The following is a 22,014-nucleotide window of genomic DNA, read 5'->3' on the forward strand; positions in this document are numbered from 1 at the left end:
GGTTACCTCTGGTCCCCCTAGGCATATTTCATTTATTCATTGTGTAAAATGACATACGGGGACCCCAGGTCACCCTACAGTGCTTGACCGGTGAATCTGCATTGTGTAAAATGATATAAGGTGACCTGTGGGCACCCTGCAGAGGTCCATCCTGTTATAGGACATTAGGTGACCCGAGATCTCCGTATTGATATAACGAATTAATACAACTGGGATAAAAAAACTTAGGTTACCTCTGGTCCCCCTAGGCATATTTCATTTATTCATTGCGTAAAATGACATATGGGGACCTCAGGTCACCCTACAGTGGTTGACCGGTGACTCTCCATTGTGTAAAATGATATAAGGTGACCTGTGGGCACCCTGCAGTGGATTAATGGTGACTCTCCATCCTGTTATATAACATAAGGTGATCCGAGATCTCTGTATTGATATAAAGAATTAATACAACAGTGATAAAAAAAACCTTAGGTTACCTCTGGTCCCCCTAGGTATATTTCATTTATTCATTGTGTAAAATGACATACGGGGACCCCAGGTCACCCTACAGTGGTTCATCGGTGACTCTCCATTGTGTAAACTGATATAAGGTGACCTGTGGGCACCCTGCAGTGGATAACTGGTGACTCTACATCCTGTTATATGACATAAGGTGACCCGAGATCTCCGTATTGATATAAAGAATTAATACAACAGTGATAAAAAAAAGTAAGGTTACCCCCCCCCCCCTCCCCCCTCCCCGGCTTTATTCAATTAAAGGGGCATGGTCACGATTTTGGTCAATGTCTATTTTTCTATTTTTTCTATTTTTATTTTTTAGAAATGCTTTAGACATGCATTTCCAATGATCAAATTAAATTTAAGAGTCATTCGTGGAGTTGAAAGCAAGATACAGAGCTGAGAATTCTTTGTATTGTACACAACACTCGTGCCCTGTTTTTGTTTACATAGGTTCAATATACGAGGAAAAAAATTGTAAACCTGATTTGTCTATCTTTTAATTTATTTTAAGCATAAACAGTTTCTAACGTTTAACACATTCATATGAGGTCTAAAATTGGAATTTTCACTTTAACATTTAAAATATAAACAAACGCTTTGTTTACTTTGCAAAGAAGTTCACTTATTCTTTTTTTTTTTTTTTACCTAAGGTGATATATGGTTATCCTACAGTGAATAACCTTAGTGAATCTCCATCTTGTAAAATAATCTGAGGTAACACCAGGTAGTCAAAGAATGGATGAAGACTGATTAATCTCCAATTTGCAAAATGCATCAAATGACCGGTGACTCTCCATACTATAAAATGACATAAGGTGACCTCTTGTCTCCCTAAAGATAAAAATTATTACTCCATTGATTTCAGACCCACGTTGACCTCTAGTCTCCTTGTGAATGTAATTTGATATTTAGCTTTCTTACAGTGATTGACTTTTGGTGAATATCCATCTTCAAAACTACATTAAGGTGACCTTTGGTCTCTCTATAGATTCACAAATTATTACTTCATTGATCTAGGACCTAAGATGGCCTCTGGTGTAATTTTGAATAGTTTACTTAAAGTGACCCATACTCTTTAGACTAACAACATTTTTTTATTGGTTAAAGACCTAAGGTTACCTCTGGTCTCCTAATGGTTATTCCACTTAAGAGGATCCCTTGTCTTCCTACAGTGGCTGAATTATGTTGAAGCTCTCCGCCTTGTAAAATGACATAAGATGAACTCTGATCTCCCTATAGGTGAACAACATTTTTATATGATTGATTTAATACCAAAGGTGACCTTTAGGCTCCTTACAGTGGCTGACTTCTGGTGAACCTCCATCTTCAAAAATGACAAAATGTGATCCCTGGTCTTCTTATAAATTATTAAAATTAAAACAACATTGAAAACGGACCTATAGTGACCTCTGGTCTTCCTTTGGATAATCTATTTAAAGTGACCCTTCTCTAAAATGACTGACTTCCAGTAAATATTAATCTTGTAAATTGTCATAAGATGACCGGATAACATCTCCCCATTGATATTACACATTAGGTGACCCCTGGTCCCTACAGTGGATCACTTCTGACGAATCTCAATATTGTAACTTTTGTTTCCGTATTGATTAACAGAATGATTACGACATTGTTTTAGGACGTAAGGTGACCTGTGGTCTCCCTATGGATAAAGAAGAAAAGAAAGTAGATTTTCATTCTTATCTTCACTTGTAAAAGAGTTCCATAAGTGCTCATTAATACACTCATTTTGGAGAACTATTTTCGGGTGACCCAAGGTCCTAGTTGAGCGTACGTTTTATCCTTCTGCGTTAGAATACACCCGTCACGTGCTTAAGAAAGATATATGACGTCACTAAAATACATCAAATATAGTGTTAGATGTCACTGTTAACTTATGTAATAACAGTTTAAAGAAACTCACTCGGTTAAAGCATTTTCCGACAATTAAAATAGTAACATTTTTCGATATATATTTAGCTTCGGACAGCCTTAACATAGCCGCGTTTTCAAGATTAATGAAATCGCCCAACTGAACGAAAATCGGGTCACACCCCGCTTTGGCGATTTAGGTCCTCCAGTAAACATTCCAGCTGTATAAATATTTATTTGTTTTAACCCAAACTGATGACTCTCTTGCAATAATGATAATCCAATGCCAATTATTACTTACATTGTACCGTAATAGACAATATGTTACAACTTATTGCGATGACCCCCTCCCCCTTTTTCACCGTTCAAATATGGTTGAATGCCTGATCTATTTTTAAATCAGGATTACACGCGTGCACTGCATGGTTAACGTCCCTTTCACTTGAAAACTCTTGCTCGCTGTTGTTATAACATGCCATATAACGTTTTCATCAATTGTGAATGTAAATGCTGACATCTTAAACATGCATCGGTAAATCTTTTTTGTGAAATATCATGATATTGCTTGTCCCATTGTCTGCACTGTTTCGGAGATTGCAACTTTTAAACCTTAGATATACCTGACGTCATGACGTCAGGCAATAAATTGACAGGTAATGATATAAGTAAGCTGAGTGAAAGGTTCACAGATATAAAATAATTAAATAAACTCAATGAGTCTTTGATGTCCAAGAAATGAAAATCTGATAATTGCACAATGTTGTTTTAAGAGATAAACAGTCCTTGAGACATGCCACTCTGTCTCTTTGAAATCACATAATAAGTCTGAAAAGTGTACATGTCAATCACTAAATAAAAAAGTAACTTTGTAAGAAATAGATTGTGAGAAAAAATTATACGAAACAGATGTTGAATTTTACAAGTAAAGTAAAAAAAAAATTATAATTGAACAGTACATTTTGCACGATGATACTACATGTTTATAAGCAAATACAGATCTTAACACGTTGTCTCTAGCTTGATTCGCCGCATTTTATTCACAGAGTGGGACTATGGTTATGCCCGGTACGAAGGTAAAAAGACAATTGGCAAACGTTTTACACGCATTTTTATCGAACGCAAGCGCCAATGAATCTCTTAGTATATATGCGGATATCCTGGAAATTTTACAGGGGGTTTTGAAAAATAATTTTGTATTTCGAGGAGGGGGAACATGCGCGGATCAGAAAATTTTTCCGGGGTGGGGGTTGAAAAGTCAGACAGTTTTTTGAGTTTACCAAGGGATGTCCGAGGCATATTTGGTAAGTTTATAATGTACACGTAATTGAAAGAAATTTCGCTGGGGGGGGGGGGGGGTCTGGAACCCTTCCCCTTCTAGATCCGCGCATGGAGAAGACCGGTGCCGGTAATTTTACTGTAATTTTAACCATTTTTATTTAATAATTCATGTTCATAATTATCAGAAAACCAATATTATCTTTCAAAGCAGTTAACACTTAAAACTTACGAACCATTTAGTCTCGGTGAGTATTGCGTCCGCGTACGAAAGAAATGGCAATTTTCAAGAAATTCGGATGGACGATCTGTGTCCTAGGTCGTCCATCCGATTCTTTTTCAGACTAAAAGCTACAGACCTGCAGTTAGAGATTGTCAAACTTTTATTGATTATGTCAATTTGTTTGTCTCAAAGAATCATTTTTTAAATCAATAAAGTTTTACCTTAAAAAAAGAGAGAAATCGGGCACAATTTTCAATGTTAGCATTTTACAATTTTATGGTCTAATAAAATTTCAAGAAACAACTCTTCATTGCTTTATCCGAAATATTGCATGAAAAAAAAACATTACATCGCATTTTTTAAATTACAAAAGGATATTTAAAATGAACTTGGATTAACCGCTAACAAACAGGCATAAAGAGAGACTGAGAACCAATTTCTTCTTTCTTTTTTTTTTACATCAAAAGAAATTCAAAAATAAATCAAAGTATATTTTTTCTTTGTATGCGTTAATGAAAATGTAGATCAGCAAAGGGTTCTTTGTCGTGCAAGCACCTACTTAACAGATTGTTACACGGGTCTACAACGATGACAAATATCGAAAAGGCAATATTGTGGATGACGGATGAATGTGTAGTTTGTTTTTGAAGTTTATTTTTGATACATGTAATTATATTTATCTGGATCGGTTATGTTTGTTGGTTTGTTTTGTTTATTAAAGAAGGGAATAAAGAAATGAGTAATTTCCAGACACGTAGCATCGTTTTTGAAAGTGGTGGGGGGGGGGGCAAACTCATCAAACAAATCTTGACAAGCAAAAAATGAAAAAAAGAAGAATAATTTTGAATTTTTCAAAATTGTCAAAATTTCACCCATAATTTCATGATTTTCATACCATTTTTTTTACCAGCTACCAAAATGGGGGGGGGGGCAACTCCATGATAATTCAATTTTTGTATGTAAATTTAAAAAAAATAGTTGCTGCGAGAAAAAGTGGGGAGAGGACATCTTTATGTCATATAACATGTGAAACTGATTTCATTCCACCCACAAGCTTGAAATAATTTTAATGAAAACAATATAAATAGACGTCATAAATCCCTTATCAAACGACATATTACCACTTGATTCTGCGCGTCTTTTTAATGAATTTATAAACAGCGGCAAATTCTAAAATGTATTTTTAAAGGTAAAGTAAGCTGCAAGTGTGTAGACCTTGTATGAAAAATTTCGGATGGTAGTCAATTTTTCCGGGATACAGACCGAGCGTGTACATGTACTAATCCTTCTTCACAACGTAATTTTTGTATATATCTTCTCTACACTGTAAACACAGTTTATTGAGAATAAAGTTCATTGTCATCGGTACATATATGCAGCTAAGGTAACTAAGAATGCTTCCAATAAAATACTAAGTTGAGTAATGCAAGCTTTTAAGAAAGCAATACTTATATTTGTTTAAAATATTACACCCCCAACACTTCGTCTTACATTCGCTATTTGTAGAACAAGCAGAACCAGTATCAGTCCGACCGGCCTCACCAAATACATTGTTGAAATTTAATTGTCCTAGCATTGCATTGCTCTGCATGTACACCATTTCTTTTAAAAATTAAACACTTAAAGTGTTCATCTATATGGCTACACATAACGTACACACGTGATTCAAAATAACGCAGACGGAAAACGGTAAATAATTCAGTCATTAGGTCTACATTTTATAGAACTTGTAAAAAACACATTGCGGGTCTGAATGTTTGTTGATATGTCAATCTATCAATATTCAGTTTGTTAATTATTTTCGATTGCTAAGGCTACAGCGTATTTGATGAACATTGAACAACATTTTTTCCATGCCACTTTTTTCCATGGAAGATAGCGAGTACAAGTATAAAGCATTTATAAAATTTATTTAATTACCTTTTTAGAATTGTGTACGGAATAAATAATTTATAAGTTGCTGCTGAAGGTTTTTTGGTATTTTCGTTTGTAGATGTTTTGCAAGTAAAAAACGTGAACGCGGGGCAAGTCATAATTAATATCCCTAATAATCGTAACTTAAAACTAGCGGCTTAGGATTCAAATATTATCGTATAAGAATATTACATTCACTTTTTAAAATCATCTCCACGATGATAATTATATTATGTCCATCGCAAATCAGTATTTTTTTTTTTTGTGCTTTAAAAGAAATGTTCTATCGGGAGCAATCCCGCGTTCGCGTACATTTGTCATGTCAGTAAAACGCATTGTGCTTTATAAGACGGCCGTGTATACGTATTGTAGAAAATTTGAGTTTAATTACCATGTATTGGAACCATTTTATTAACACATCTCCCAGTACTGAAACAATTCAAAGTAACACAGTGGGGTGCTAAACGTGAACGTCCAGCTCTACAAGCACATACACTGTCGTCTAGGCGACGGCCATGAATACAGCTAGCGACTCTCCTATCGATCGGTTACCTGAGTCTCGTAATGCATCTAAATATAGACAGGGGCACAGTTATGAAACAAACAACAAAATAAGGTCAGAGAGGTTCATCTTTATGAAATGAAAATGTACATATAAATAAAAACATTTGGGAATTTTATGTGGAATTATTTTTGCGCGCTACATGTATCAGTTAGTGCATTACAAGAAGTCCTTTGATAACCTCATAAACGTGCGCACCCCCACAAAAATGGACCGAACTGACAACAATTGTTTCTGCAAAACTGACTATAAATTACGAAAACATTAAATTGAATACTATGGAAGGATTCAAAATTAATTTCTTTACAACTTTGCTTCAATAATGCATTAGAAATTTTTATTCCTTTTTAAGTTATTGACAAGAAACTTTGGACGCCTCTAACTCCCTAATTATAGGGGCCAGCCCCTTTTTCGGTATACCGAATGAAAGGTCTGAGTAAGACCAAGAACCTTTAAAATACATGTTATAACAAATTTTTATCAGGTAGAAAACTAACACGGAAAATACGCGAATTTTTTAAAAAAAATTTCTTACCTTTGTTTCAACATCTATACCACCCCTTTTATTTGCATTTAAATAATAAATGAAATATATCTCGCACAAATTCAATGTACTAGCTTTCAAACCAGCCCATCTTTGAGACTCTGCCAGTCATCGTTATAGCTAAACCCCCCTGGACAAAAGAAGTCGTTAAATTTTACTAAAAGGGGAATAACTCAAAACTGGATATGGATTTTCCTCAACTAAAATATGCAACGACAACATTACGCGGCATGTTATCAGTCCTGAACATTTCAAAACAATCGGTGAACAAACGAGCGAGATATTAAGGATCAAAGTTGGCGTCTAGAAGAAAAAAAAATAATAAGAAATTTGAAAATTTTTCAGAATAATAGTAAGGTTTTCCGCTGAGAGCGGAAAACCTTAATGACCAAATGAAATTTTGGTGCCAGTCGTTGAGTTTTAAGCAAGATACAGGGCTCACAATTCTCGTCATGTAAACAAGGCTCGTGTCCTGTTTTTGTTTACATAGGTTCAATATACCAGTATAAAATCTTTTAAAGCTGGTTTGTCTATCTTATTATTTATTTTAAACAGAAATAAACAGTTTTTAACGATTTACACATTTATTTTAGATCTAAAACTAGAATTTCACTTCAACATTCGAATTGTAAACAAACGCTTTGTTTACATAGCGAAGAATTGTAAGGTCAGTAACTCGCTTATAACTTATCAAATGACATTCAAATTTTGGTTGCCTATTAGTGGTCCCTGGTTTGGTCGTGCTCAACTGCTCACTTGAGACGCATGATGGGAGGGGGTTGTGGTTCCGTCTTCCCCTCTAGTGGTCCCTGGTTTGGTCGACATCAGGGTAGTGCTCACTTGAGACGCATGATGGGAGGAGGTTGTGGTTCCGTCTTCCCCTTTAGTGGTCCCCGGTTTGGTTGTCATACTAGGTTTCCCTTAAAAAATGACTGAAATAACACATAGTGTTTTTTGAACCACAATAATATGGTTGTATGTTTTATGACAAGGGAAAACTGAGTGTTCTGGGCCAGTGTCTTTTCATAAAGTATCATCATGGTAAACTCCCAGGGTGTAAGGATACCTATGACGTCATCTTACGAGTTTAATTAACACATTAATTATGAATTATCAATTGAGGTGATAGTAACTTGGTGTTACCCGAAGTGATGCACCTCTCTGTGCAAAAACTCAATAAAAACAAGTATTCCCTCTAAAGGAATGATCGGCAATAATGATATATTGATAGCTAGAAGCAATCAACATGATCAGTTTGATGTAAAATGATTTAAAAGTACTGTATTTTTACAAAATATAGAGAATTTTGAATCTGTACACCATAACTTCCTCATTATAAACCGTCAACAAATTTAATTTTGAAATAAATTTGGAGAAAGCCATTCGTTAACTCCTTGTCTAGTTTTATATTATTAAATGTTAACTTATCTTCTTCTTCCACAGAATACTGAGTAGGGCTCTTCAAAGAGCATTAACACGTATACAAAGAAAGAGTTGTATTAAAATAATTTAATGCGACTGAAAAACATTGAATACCATCATAACTTGCTATTGAGGTCGCATTATAACGTAACCTTGTTTATAAATCAAGCCGTCTTCCTAGCTACTACTATGCAACATCAATAGATCGAGGTTAGTTCATGGAGCATCTTCTTATGATTGAGGTCAGTTCATCGAGGTCAACTGCATTACTGAATGAATCTTTCGATCGAAATTCTTACGCGTGAGACAAAATGTGCATTTTTGAATTAACAGGTCGAACTGTATTTTATGTATGTTTGCATCTTTTAAGGTAAATTAATTGAAATAAAACCACTGGTGGATTTAAAGGGGGCGTGGAGGGCGCACCCCCCCCCCTTAAAATTTTCAAAGTATGCATGACTGTATATGTTGATAAATTTTACATACAAAAGTTAGCGTTTGGTGTTTTACTTTATTTATAATTATGCCTGACTCAATGTTGCACCTCATGGATACACCAGCTGTGCTATGCTGACTGTAATTCTGCTGCTCTATAAACATCTTAAACATCTGATCATAATGCATGTTGACAGGTTCTGATAACAAACCAATTTAACTGTGTTTAAAACAAGCAGTGTTGGTCATTTTATTATGGTGGCTGCATTAAATTCCCCAAAGCCCTGAACTTGGGGCTTCGACCAAGAATCGACTGGAAATTCCCGCAGTTTTGTTTGAAGTGTAGTCTGCGCTGTCATTTCCCTATTGCGATGCAAGCAAAAATTTCTGAATATTTAAAAGCTGGTCGAAGGTTAATATATAATTGCATTTAAAACCAGATTGTCTATGTGCAATCATTAATTAATTACTGTATATTTTTTGAAATTTTTTATAGGTAAATGAACTATTTTAATATAAGAAAATTGAAGATTTGATGCATCAGATATTTCTAACAGCCAATAGTGGGTCGGATATCGTAACGTCATTAGAATGTTGTAACTTTGATAGCCTGGTTAAATTTGGGAGTTCATAAATGCCTAAAATATTTTGTTTTAAATCCAAAACATTTATTAGGTATGGGTAACAATAAGGGCCAATTCATATTTACGACTATCAAGAGTTTTCTACGCTCTACGATGGGAGGAGAGCGATTTAATGCTCTATACATAAAGACATCAAGGTAGATGTCAGTAAAATCATTGACATATTTGTTTCCAGAAATCAAAGACGGTTGTTGCTTGAAAATCCAACTGGTGATTAAAAGAAATGAAAACTTGTTTGTATATTTTTATTGCTTATTTCATCTTTTAAAATTGTACATAACTAAAAAAAAATACCACTTTTTTGAGTCTGGTTTTCATAAGAAAATTTATGCTAAACTACGTTGAATTGGACTCAGTAGTTCTTGAGAAGAAGATTTTTAAAAATGCACCCCTCTTTTTCTACAGTTTTGAGGTTTTCTCAGCTTTGAATAAAGATAGGTCTTTCATTTCTGGAATTGATATTCGCCTTACCATAAGGACGCTTTGTGCCAAATTTGGTTGAAATTGGATAAGCGGTTTAAGAGAAGAAGTTTAAGATGCGAAAAGTTTACAGACGAACAGACAGACAGACGGACGATGGACAAACTGTGATAAGGAAAGCTCACTTGAGCTTTCATCTCAGGTGAGCTAAAAACGTGAAATATACACGCAACAAATGGAAGTTTCTTTTTTACATGTTTATATTTTAGAGGGGCATGGTCACGGTTTTGGTCACATTTTATATATTTTCCGATTCTGTTTCTAAGAATCAAATAAAATTTGAGAGTCGTAGAGTTGTAAGCAAGATACAGGGCTCACAATTCTTCGTCGTGTAAACAAGGAAAGTGCCTTGTGTTTGTTAATAGAGAATTTCTATACCATTAAAACTCTTTCTCAAGCCAATTTGTCTTGGTACTTGTTTTCAGCATAAAAAAAACAGTTCCCATTGTTAAAAACATTCGTTTTGTGTCTGAAACTGAAATTTTACTTCAATATTAAAAATTTACACTAAGGCTTTGTTTACATTGCAAAGAATTTTAAGCTGTGCAACTTGCGCACAGCTCAATAAATGACACCCAAATTGTGGTTGCCTATTAAAAATGCCTCACTGATGCATTGTAAACATTAAATTCAAAAAATGTTTTTTTTTATCAAAATCGTTACCATGTCCCTTGAATTTGCCGAATTGTTTGTCTGCAAATTCAATTAAGCATTTATTTATTTATTTTTTTGTAGACTTTAAATGAAGTAAAGCATATATTTATAGGTAATCATATGAAACACTGAATTCTCACAGTAACCCAATACTTGCGTACGAATTGAAAAACAAATAGCCGACAAGTGCGCATTAATGTTTTTCGCCGTTTTGTTAATATTATACATCAATATTTATTCTTATGTGTTTTTACTTGTAAAACGAATTAATTATTTATTTTTTACTTTATAATATCCTTTTGTAGTTATCTTAGAGTATGTTAGCCATTGCCAGTTACTTTTGTGTCTTTCTTAAAGTGGTAACACAATTGTATTTTTCACTTCATTCATTTACATTGTTTTTTTTTATTAAGGATACACGAGATGTTACTCAGTTTTATAAATTTCCTTAATATATCATTCCTTATTAATCTACATTTAAACCTGTTTATTAAAAAAAAGTGGGGCGTATTACTAGGCTCTTTTCAGAGCTATGATATTTAGAATTTTCCTTAAAATAGCATACTAAATGTATTTTAATGCCTATGAATAAAGTCATATTATAGATTTTTAATTGAACACTTGACATCTTAAAGAGAAAAGTATTATATGACATGAACATATAATTAAGGAATTACTTAGTGATATTCGATCTCACATTGTGGAGATAGGAAAAACCAGAAAAAATGGAAGATAGGTTGCGCCTAGCCTTAACTGACAACTAGTATCTGAGGAAATATATCTTGCCTTAGAAGCCAAAATAAAAAAAATAAGTGATATTTTAGGCAGTGTGGTGTGTATTTTGAGGTGCAAAATTCCTTGTGTTGTATATAATTATTTATCTGTCTTTTAATAAAAAAAATATAAATTAACAAGAGAAAAGAGAGAGTATACTGAGAAACCATTTAAATTTGTGAGGGCCATTTTTTTTATTTCCATCTGTCACATATATTGGATAGTTTGTTTATTGTAATAAATGAAAAACTGTTTCATATTTTTCTGATGATGTAAAATTGGATAATGAGAGGTTCCCACAAAATCAACAAAAATTAGCCTCGATAAAATTTGAAAATTTAGGAGTTTGATGGGGGTAAAATATATTAATTAGTCCCCTACCGGTTTTCACCGGAGGGGACTATAGCTTTCCTCTGCGTCCGTTTGTCCGTCCGTCCGTCGGTCTGTCTGTCCCACTTCAGTTTTCCACACTTTTTTTCTTTATGCGTTTGAGGAATAAAATGAAATTTGCTGAACAGCTTCAAAATGTCAAATTACAGATCAAGTTTACACTTTTGTAGCGTCTGGTTAACATATTTTCGAGAAAATTAATTTTTCATATTCCAATTTTTTAATGTTCGGGTTCGTTATCGGGCTCGGTGTGTATCAAATAAACGAGGAAAGTATGTTGTCAGTAATAATATTGTGCATTTCTTGGACCATTCCTTTTATTGTTTCTAACAAACAAATAAGTTCTGTAAAATAGTGTCAAGCAATGTGTTGTAAATTTAATCGACAGGGTTTTATGTTTTATTACAATCGGGTTCGTTAGCGGATTGGTCTGTTGAGACGGTAAGAAATGATATTCTGCATAACTGCATTGTTTTCACAAATTTCTACACACCGGTAGGGGATGTGTATTGCTTATGCAATACACTCAGAATGCTTGCTGATTATGTAATCTTTTGTAGGCAAGAGTTCTGATGTTAATGAAGGAGAAGGTGAGTCTTTTATTTAAACATTAGTCACAGGTTTTGAAAGATTTAATTTTACCTCTTTCAGCAATAAGAAATGTTAAAGAACTGGTATATATTGTAAATCGATACTTTTAGTTATAGTGTTATATTTTTATACATTTTGATCTTGCAGATTTGGATGTCTGTGCAGCTGTAACCAGCTTGGATGAAAATGCTTCCAACGTCTATGATAATTGTATGACATCAATTTAAAAATGCAAAAAATAAAACTTACAAATCATAATCTTCTGCTGCAAAAAAAAACATTTGTGCAAGACTTGTGTTTTATTTAACAATGTTAATGGTAACTGTCACTCAGCGATTTATTGGATCTAACTCTGCTTCAAATTGTTATGATAATGTGGTATAATAAGAAATTGTCAGGAAGCCTGAAACCCAATAACTTCATAAAACATGAGTGGCACAAAATGGGCGTGTCATATAGCATAACCGAGAGACGGTATTGGCTGCGCCGCGCAGTAATCCATAGCATGTGCTACACAAAAAAATCGAGGTTTTAAATAATGTGTGCAAATTGAAAATAATGTAAATATAAGTAATAAGGAATCATTTTTTTTATTATTATGAGATGATAATTTCGGTGGGAGCATGGTCAAATCTATCTTAACGCCCTACGGGCTTAATTGGATTTGACCACGCCCCGACCGAAATTATCACCTCACAATATTAAAACAATGATTCCTTATTCCTTCCATATTTTTCAATTCAATATTTATGTTTGTATGTCTTGACTTTCTCTTTATGTTCAAGTAAATGAAAGATTCCTACAGATTTAAGAAAATTGAGAGATTATTTTCATGCAATTTTGAAAAAAGAAGTCAAGAAATAGTTTCATTTTCTACACATTTCTATTAAACATGTTGGGAACGATTCCCTGATACTGAGACAGCCTTGCTAAAGCGCAAACATATCTCTTTACGGTAATAAAAACATCCTATAATTTTTTTTCACATGATATTCTCTGAGCAAATATATTATATATTTTTATTTTGTGTGACATCACAGTTGGATAAATGAGTGGGTCAATGCTTCTTAGAGGCTCAAATGGGGGAATTTATTTAAGTAAGATAAATAACTCATTAGTGTTGAATAGTTTAGAGAAAACATCCCCTGAATGTTTTCTCTAAACTATTCAACACTATCTCGTTATTTATCCATTACATAAACAATTGTTAAGGATCTTTTTGAGAACTGAAATACTCAACTTGTGAAATGACTATAAATTCATCCTGTTAGAAAAGGGACTAATGATTATAAACATAAGAATATTCAGGGGGAAATTTGATTTTATTTGTACAGTATCTACATGTATTAGTGTATATTGTCCAGATGGCTTGTAAAATGACTCAATTAAGCTGATTATTATACCTATTGTTCCTAAGGTGAGCGATGTGGCCCATGGGCCTCTTGTTTATTTTAGTTTTTTTTTTTTAGAAAAAAAAGCCTGAGAATCGAAATTATCATATAATAATCATATAAAAAAGTTCTTTACTTTTTGCGTTATTTGGAATTTTATCACCAGGGGTAGGTTCCAAACAAACAGTAATTTTTCTTTTGGTCCTAGCTTTGTAGTGGGTTATATGTCTGTTGCATAGGAAATGCTTGTATACGTTTTTCTTTTTGACAGGCTGACGGTAGATCACTGAGGATTCTCTTCCAAGGTGCAGGGGAAACGAGAAAGAAAGCAGCAGTGCCAAACAGCGACCAGAACAATTGGTGGAAAACAACGAGGAAAATAAATCGAGCTGTGGATCACAGTCAGTTTTCGTCTTGAGCAACGAACAAGAACTTCGGTCAGCATGTGAGAAGGCCAGAAATGTGAAACTTTCAAGATCCAATATGGATGTGTGGTGTACACTCTTTGTGAAAGAGGTTCAATGCTGCCAAAAACTTAGTAACATTCAGAGGACCCAGGCGGAAACCAACCTGAAACTGAACAGAATCCTGGAACTAATTGAAACGCCACCACAGGAGATAAGCGGTCTCAGTGAATGTCTCAGGCAGCTCCAGACCCCAAGACCAACATCAGTTCCGGCTAATGAGGTTGCTCAGGAAACCCAACATAAGAGGCAGCCACTCAGTGCTATTCAGTTGTTCGAGAGAAAATGCCAGGGAGTTCCTACCCCTGCTGACCTGTTTCCTGAAGACCAGAAGAAACTGAGGAGGAATGTAGTGACCAGTCCATGCCAGCTAGACTGACCGACCTGGATGAAAATTCCATCCCCTCTTCTCTGGACTTTGCAGTGACAAACAACTCTATCTTGATATTCTGCCCTGCAAACGCCACCATCATTGACGTAAAGTCTCCGAAAGATATTGTCCCAAGGAACTGTGAATTTCCTGTGGTCAATAACCAAACTTTTGTTTAGTGAAGAAGAAATTATGACCAAAATGAATTTCAATGGGAAAAAGGGAAAGGCAAAGATGTCACCGAAACGACGCCACAGCCTTGTACACTTGTACATATACAACTATGTACAACTGATATTTTTTGATATACGACTACAAGTAACTAAGTTACTTATAACAAAATGATTTTGATTACTTAAAATAAGTATTAAATTAAGTAAATAAATAATCTGTATATATATTTAAGTAATTGCAGAAATAATGAGTAAAATAAATCATAAGTAACTGTATTAGTGGTATTTACTAATTACGATTCCAATTACTAAACGAGATTGCCTTTTACTTGCTATTCTGAGTAATTGTATTACTTAATATTTATAGTTTTTCTAAATTCAAATTCTTATTTTAAAATTGTATAGTAAAACTTTTTTAGAGTGTATTGTAAACTGCTGATAAACACTCTGTCTCTTATCATCAACTTGACTTAAAATTCACATAGGTCCAAATGACACGAGCCGAAAAGATCAAGGGTAGATAAAATAGAGCACCCATTCACGTTGTTTACAAAGTGAAAGTAGTTCACTAGTTGGTTTAAAATAACTTTTGGTTGTAGATATACTTACCGCTCGATGTAGGAAGTTTTGTTTCTAAAAGATCAAACAGTTGTGTATTGTCAATATTCGATATCGATACAAATAATCTGTTTTGCAGGCAGGTATATTTCATAAGCAAATTGAGTATGTAGGCCAAACTATCGCATGTGTCTCGTTGCAAATGTATTCATCCGCTAAAACCCAGACAATTTGTTTACAATAAGATATGAACATTTTTAAGGACATCAACCATTTTGTATCTGCCGACATGTTTTATTGACGTACAGTTCTGCTCCAAATTGAGGTATGTCAGCTATTTATCTTCAAACACATAAGAAAACTTTGCACTCGTTTGAGTGGTGTGGCTCCTTAAAATCGGCAACTTCCGGACGTACGATCCCTAGATGGCTTTCGAGCTTCGCTCGACGCCATAAAAATTAATATGTAAATTTATTTGTTATCGGGCACAGTTTCCAAAATAAATGTAAGCGATTAATCAATTTTGTTATTTTGTTGCTATATTACAGCTAGTTTGGTTGAGCATTATAGACACGGTAGATCAACGCACGTGGTGTTGATTTATTTGTAAACAACCATACCATAGTTAATCTTGTTTCACACGGGAATTATATTTAAAAAAGTTTTTTTTTATTATAATTAGGTATAACTGTTATAGTGTTACCCTCGTATACAAATAATGAACCCGGGAAAATTGTTCAAAGACTGTTTAAAGCAGAAATATACATGTAATTTCTTTTTTAAACTTTGAAATTTCTTTGTTTTAACCATGATGAGCTATGATTCATTGTATTACAAATGCATCACTACGTATTTTATTAAGAAATATACTGAGTATACAATCAGATGGTGATGTTAAAATTGCATATAAAAATATATTGCATATTGTGGTATTTATGGACTTATTGTACGTTCGACCTAACTCAGACAGCGCATGCACGGATCTCTATCTCGCGGGTCGAGGACGGATGTGTCCCGATGCATGGCGAGGGCTATTGTGAACTCTTGTTCATGAACCTATGTTTTATGTGTATTTGTATGTTGTCTGCTTGGCAATGAATACTATAATATATACGAATTTAGTTACACAAAACATTTTTATTCTGATAAGTTTTGATATACGACTATTGGTACAGAAATTTAAATGAATGATACCTGTATTAAAGAAAATGTCAGTTAGAGGCCTTTGTGGGAGTTCCAGCCTTTGAAATGTATAGCGAAGATTCTAAATTGTAGAAATCGGCACCCTCGGAATACAACTGGAGTCCCAGGCGGGGTTTAACATAGAACTATATTAGAAAAATGTTCAAAACAATTTTCTTAAGAATTCCTGCAACAAAAATGACAATTTTTACACTACATATATATATATATATATATATATATATATATATATATATATATATATATATATATATATATATATATAGTGAAGATTCTAAAGTGTAAATATCGTGACCCCTGGACAAAAAGTGGGGCCCCAGGAGGGGTTTAAAGTTTAACATATATAGGAAAATGTTTAAAATCTTCTTCTCAAGAACTATAATGCAACAGTTTGGGATATAACTATGCATACATGTACATCCTTAAATAATGTAGATTGTAACTTGTAAAAATCGTGACTCTCGGACAAATATTAGGGCTGCAAGAGGGGTTCAAAATTTAAACAGTTTAAAAAATATGTAGGAAAGGTTTAAAAATGTTCTTCTCAAGAACTACAATGTTATAGTTTGTGAAATTACTATGCATGCATCCCTGAAATAAGTAGATTCTTAATTGGTAAAATCGTGACCCCTTGGACTAGTACTTGGGCCCAAAGAGGGCGTCAAAGTTTATTATAGAAATATAAAGGTTACGTGTTAAAAAATCTTTTTCTCGAGAACTTCAATGCTTCAATTTGTGAGATTACTATCATGCATACAACCTTGGATAATGTAGGTTCGATAGTTTTAAAATAGTGACCCCTGGACTAATACTGGGGTCCCAAGATGGGTTAAACGTTAACTGTAGAAGTATATATGGAAAATGTTTAAACATCTTTTTCTCAAGAACTACAATGCTTCAATGTGTCGGATACAGATAACTACGTAAGCATCCTCAAATGGTGTAGATTCGAAATTATAAAATCCGTGACGGGGGCCCCAAGAGGTGTCAAAAGTTTAACATAGAAATATAGAGGGAAATGTTAAAAAATCTTTTTCTATAGAACTATAATGCTTCAGCTTGTGAAATTACTATGCAAGCATCCTTAAATAATGTAGATTCCAAATATATTAAGCTTTGGCACTGGGCTAATACTGGGGCCCCAAGAGGGGCTCAACGTTTAACATAGAAATGTATATTGAAAATGTTTTTAAAAAGTTTTTCTCGAGAACTATGATGCTACAGTTTGTGAGATTACTAGATTACTATGCAAGGATCCTCAAATTGTGTAAACTCTAATTTAGTGGAGCAAAGAGTTATCTTTCTTGATGTTGTTGTGTACAGTCTGAGAGTTATTCTCTGATGTGGAACTCTTCTACGTTCAGTTTTTTCAGGCTGTGTACGTGCAGTCCCGCCGCAGTGCTACACATTTTCATTCCTATGTTACTAATTATGTTGTTAAAGCCAACCATAAACCTCGGACCAATACTGGGGCCCAGAAAAAGGTTCATTGTTTAAAATAGAAAAAGCATATAGTACAAAATAGAATGTTACAAGGAACTGCTGTCCAGGTGAGCGATGTGGCCCATGGGCCTCTTGTTTATTGTACTTTTGTTGTAGTACAAATATCTTATCATGGCAGTTGTATTTTTGTACTGGCAAATTTGTTTATACTGATTATGCATTTACGCGTAATTATACAATGCCTATAAACAATGTAGTTTTCAGCTATTAAACTATACTATCTAGAATATTACGTAAATATGATTGGTAATATGTTGACCCCCCCCCCCCCCCCAGCCTCCTTTTCAATGCATATATTGTTATGGCAACTTGCTTAACTGTAGACACGATTTTTGGAAAAAATCGATAAAACTCTCATACATTTGTAAATACATTAAAAATTAGGAATCGATTGAAGAATTGTGTATTTTACTGAACAAATTTGTATTTTATTTGACATGAGTTCATTGTTAGTTAGCTCTCAATTTCACAAGCAAAACAAGTCATCCTATTAACTTCTGGATTTACAGCGTCCAATCTAAATCCAGGATATGCATGCAATACAAGCGCTGTATTAAGAGCATTTTGTGCATTGTTGACCGACGTAGGAAAATAAGGTAGAGGGCTTCCATCATCAGTTATCCATTCAGAGTTAACAGAACTCCTAGAGCCCTGAATAGCAATATGAGAAAAACGTCCCTCAACTAAAAGAAGAAAAATATATATATAGAAGACAAATATTTAATAACCTTCACGATATTAATAGATCTATTAACTTCTTTTTCCTGCAGCCTTTGCCGAGTCAAAGCTTAAATCTAAGTTTCCTAAATCACATGACCTCCCGCCCCTATAAAAAACACCGATCATGAAATCATTCACATTGTTTAATATGTTTAAATCGAATAAAACATCGAATCTAGCTGAACTATATGATTGTAAAAAAATGTGCACAGAGAGCAAATGTACTGAGCATCTAATAAAAAATAGAATCGGTTAAAAGATAGCAGCCGCTTGTTGACAATTTGTGTGGCAGTAGAACCAAAAAGTATTGAGGCTCTGGCATTGCCCAGTTCACATCAGAGCAAATTACATTAGGTCATAAATGTAATTGGATATTATTCATTCTCAATTGACAAATATATCACTTTTCACAATAGAAAATCGAGCTGCTGTGGGGTACTCCGATTATAATTTTCAATATAAATCTCATAGAATCCAGTGCATATATATGATATAATCCCACTTTCATTTGATATGAATAACGTGAGACAGTAGACTGTCGTACACTGTGTATTATTAAAACACCACTATAATACATAAACAAATGTCATCTGTTGATTCTTAGGATACAGAGGTAAATGGTCAGGGAAAAATTAACATCTAGTTTAATATCAAGATAATGATTGATATATCCATTCATTATAAAGTGTAATATGGTGAAATTCCACCGAAAAGATATAAATACTAAGGGTGTAAAAAGTACACAATTATTGGGTCTTTATTTATAAGTTTAGAAGTTGTATTAACTATACCGATAAAAAAAAATGTCTATGTCCAACACAAATTTCTGAAAGATTAAACCTACCATAAAATGTGTTTCGAAAAAGACAGGAAAGAAAGGAAAACTACGTTGTATTTTACGGATTAATCTTATTTTTCGCAGGATTATCTAAAGGAAAAATCTAGTTTAAAAAATGGTGAAAATGGCAGAGACCTCCTCGTACAGTTTTTAAGAAAGGAACTTAATGTTTTGCAGATCAATTGCACATATAACATATATATATGCATACTACTTGAATTTCAGTTTATGATATTTTTGAAAAAAAATGCCAGCTGTTGAACTAAGTCATTTTCTCGCAGAATATTGAATATAGGGTACCCCTATTGTACGGATAACTCCTCCTACTGTTTACAAGATAGGAAGTTGATGTTTTGCTGATCAATTGTACACATACCAGGCATGTGCATATTACTTAGATTTTGATTTTTTACAATTTATGAAATGTTACCTGATGAACTTAGTTATTTTTTGTCAAGATACTGCATGTAGAGCACTCCATATCTCTGGATAGGTTGTGTTTATCAATTAAGGGTTAACAAATGCATTATTGGCGCTGTTTACATTAAAAAAAATACCGGTTTGCTGTCACACTGACAGCTTTTCACTTGTTAGCTTTTATTTCCTTACCAATAAATCAAAAAAATTAAAGGAATAGAACGTACTCATCAATTTTATAACTTCGTCTGTCTCCTCCTTCGAGTTCAACAAAAGAAGTGCTCCTCCATCATCGGAACAACGCTCCTTTGCATAATTGTGGGAAATTAAGTTGCTCTCTCTCAAAATGATATAACATCCAAGGAGTGGATTATTACTATAATTCGTTGGACATGAAGCTGAGGAAAAAGAAGTATAAACATACATGAATTTTAGATACTAGTATTGGCGATTAAATCTTAATAAAATTAAGTAATTGAATAAAGTTTTCTTTAAAGAAAAAGATTAAAAACAATTTCTTTTTCTAAACAATGAAACCAAGTCCAACTGAAAAGAGCTTTTTAGGAAGTATATGTAGCTGGCAAAAAACTATTAACATGAATTATTTTAGTGTACGGATTTTGATATGAACAAAATAGTATTGTATTGTATATTGGTCCACTGTTGTACAGCTCACGGACATACACAAGACAATCAATATACTCAAGACAATCAATGTACACATGTTCATATACATATTAACGGTTCATTGGGAAAAGAAAACAAGTTTAAACAATTAATTTTTGATAACAAATGCATTCTGAATATATTTGCCTATATTGCACAAATCTTTTACATTTCGTGTTGACAATAAGTGAATTAATTTAAAGACAGAGGGTTTAAAATAGTAAAACTTCTTATAGGATTTTCTTTAAACTTACAATAAAAGGGACATAACACAGTTAAAGTAAACCTTGAGAGTGTCAGTTCCCCGAAAGCAAATCTATTTCCCGATGCTAAGCTGAGGGAAATAAACTTCTCCTAATAGAATCTCATAATGTACTTTACCTGTCCAGTTTTCTAAGTGCATTATACTGCACAGCTACAGGTGACACATTAGACAGGTGTAAATTAATAGATTCATTCATTATTACGAGTGTGGGATAGTGAAATTCCACCGAGGGGAGAAGATTCACGGTCTGGGACGAGGCTCTGCCGAGCCCTAGACCGTGAATCTTTGCCCCGTGGTGGAATTTAATGATTAATTTGTTCGCATTATTTTACATGAAATCACGATGTCTGACATCTTTTTGTTACGACCTTCAAAAGATTACTCTCAGTTTTTCCCTCCGCGTGCTTGAAATAGATCTAGTCAAAACAATTACTTAGTGGATAATATAAATCAGTCATTTTGCATCTCCCTACAGCAGACAACGTTTGTTTACGTTCTAAAGCGGCGCAGTAATACACAGTGTAAGACAGAAAAATATCACACTGCTGTCTCACACTGGACAAACCGATCTCACACCGGTGATAATGCAAGAAAACCTGGGGAAAAATAATCAAGATGACGCTTTGGTCTTTAAATAATTGCGACGGGATTCCTTGGTTACCTTAGTGAGGGCCGTTATCTTTATCGAATAGACTTGTTGCACTATTGATAATATACATGAAGTATAATTAGGCTAACATCTTAGAGTTAGCTATTGCTATCACAAAGTGTTTTATCTAATATATTTCAGAGAGATTGTATATTTGATATGAGAAATGTTATGAAAGAAGTATAAATTTACCTGAGTCACTTGAAATTTTACAGCAAATTCCTTCGTCGACGCATCCGTATGATTTCTGACAATCATCGCTTGATTCACATGGTTTTCCAGTCAGACAGTCACGTTGCTTCTTGTTAATAGTGTACAAATATATAACTTGATACAATATTTCAAAGTTCAAGTAAAAAAAGAAACAATACCTAAATTATCTACTCCAGTTATTTTTGACTAGTCACAACATTTAATTGAGTGCGTTACATGTAGTTTAATTCGATACGCAAGAGCATGCTCTTCGTATGAACTGTTTCTAAGGCGAGGCAAGCTACTGGCAAACAAGTTGATAAAACA

General features: G+C 33.8%; 1 long non-coding RNA gene and 1 pseudogene across 1 annotated transcript; one reads left to right on the forward strand and one right to left on the reverse strand.

Moving 5' to 3' along the window:
- Nucleotides 1-7,656: 7,656 nt before the first annotated feature.
- LOC128174634 (uncharacterized) lies at nucleotides 7,657-14,864 on the forward strand (annotated as a pseudogene).
- Nucleotides 14,865-18,384: 3,520 nt separating this feature from the next.
- Nucleotides 18,385-22,014, reverse strand: LOC128172845 (uncharacterized). Its single transcript, XR_008242357.1, has 3 exons — nucleotides 21,688-22,014; nucleotides 20,143-20,313; nucleotides 18,385-18,623 (listed from the first exon to the last, which is right to left on the reverse strand). It is a non-coding gene; the product is annotated as an uncharacterized LOC128172845 (long non-coding RNA).

This window comes from Crassostrea angulata, chromosome 2 (assembly GCF_025612915.1).
Source record: "Crassostrea angulata isolate pt1a10 chromosome 2, ASM2561291v2, whole genome shotgun sequence".
NCBI classification, from domain to species: Eukaryota; Metazoa; Mollusca; class Bivalvia; order Ostreida; family Ostreidae; genus Magallana; species Magallana angulata.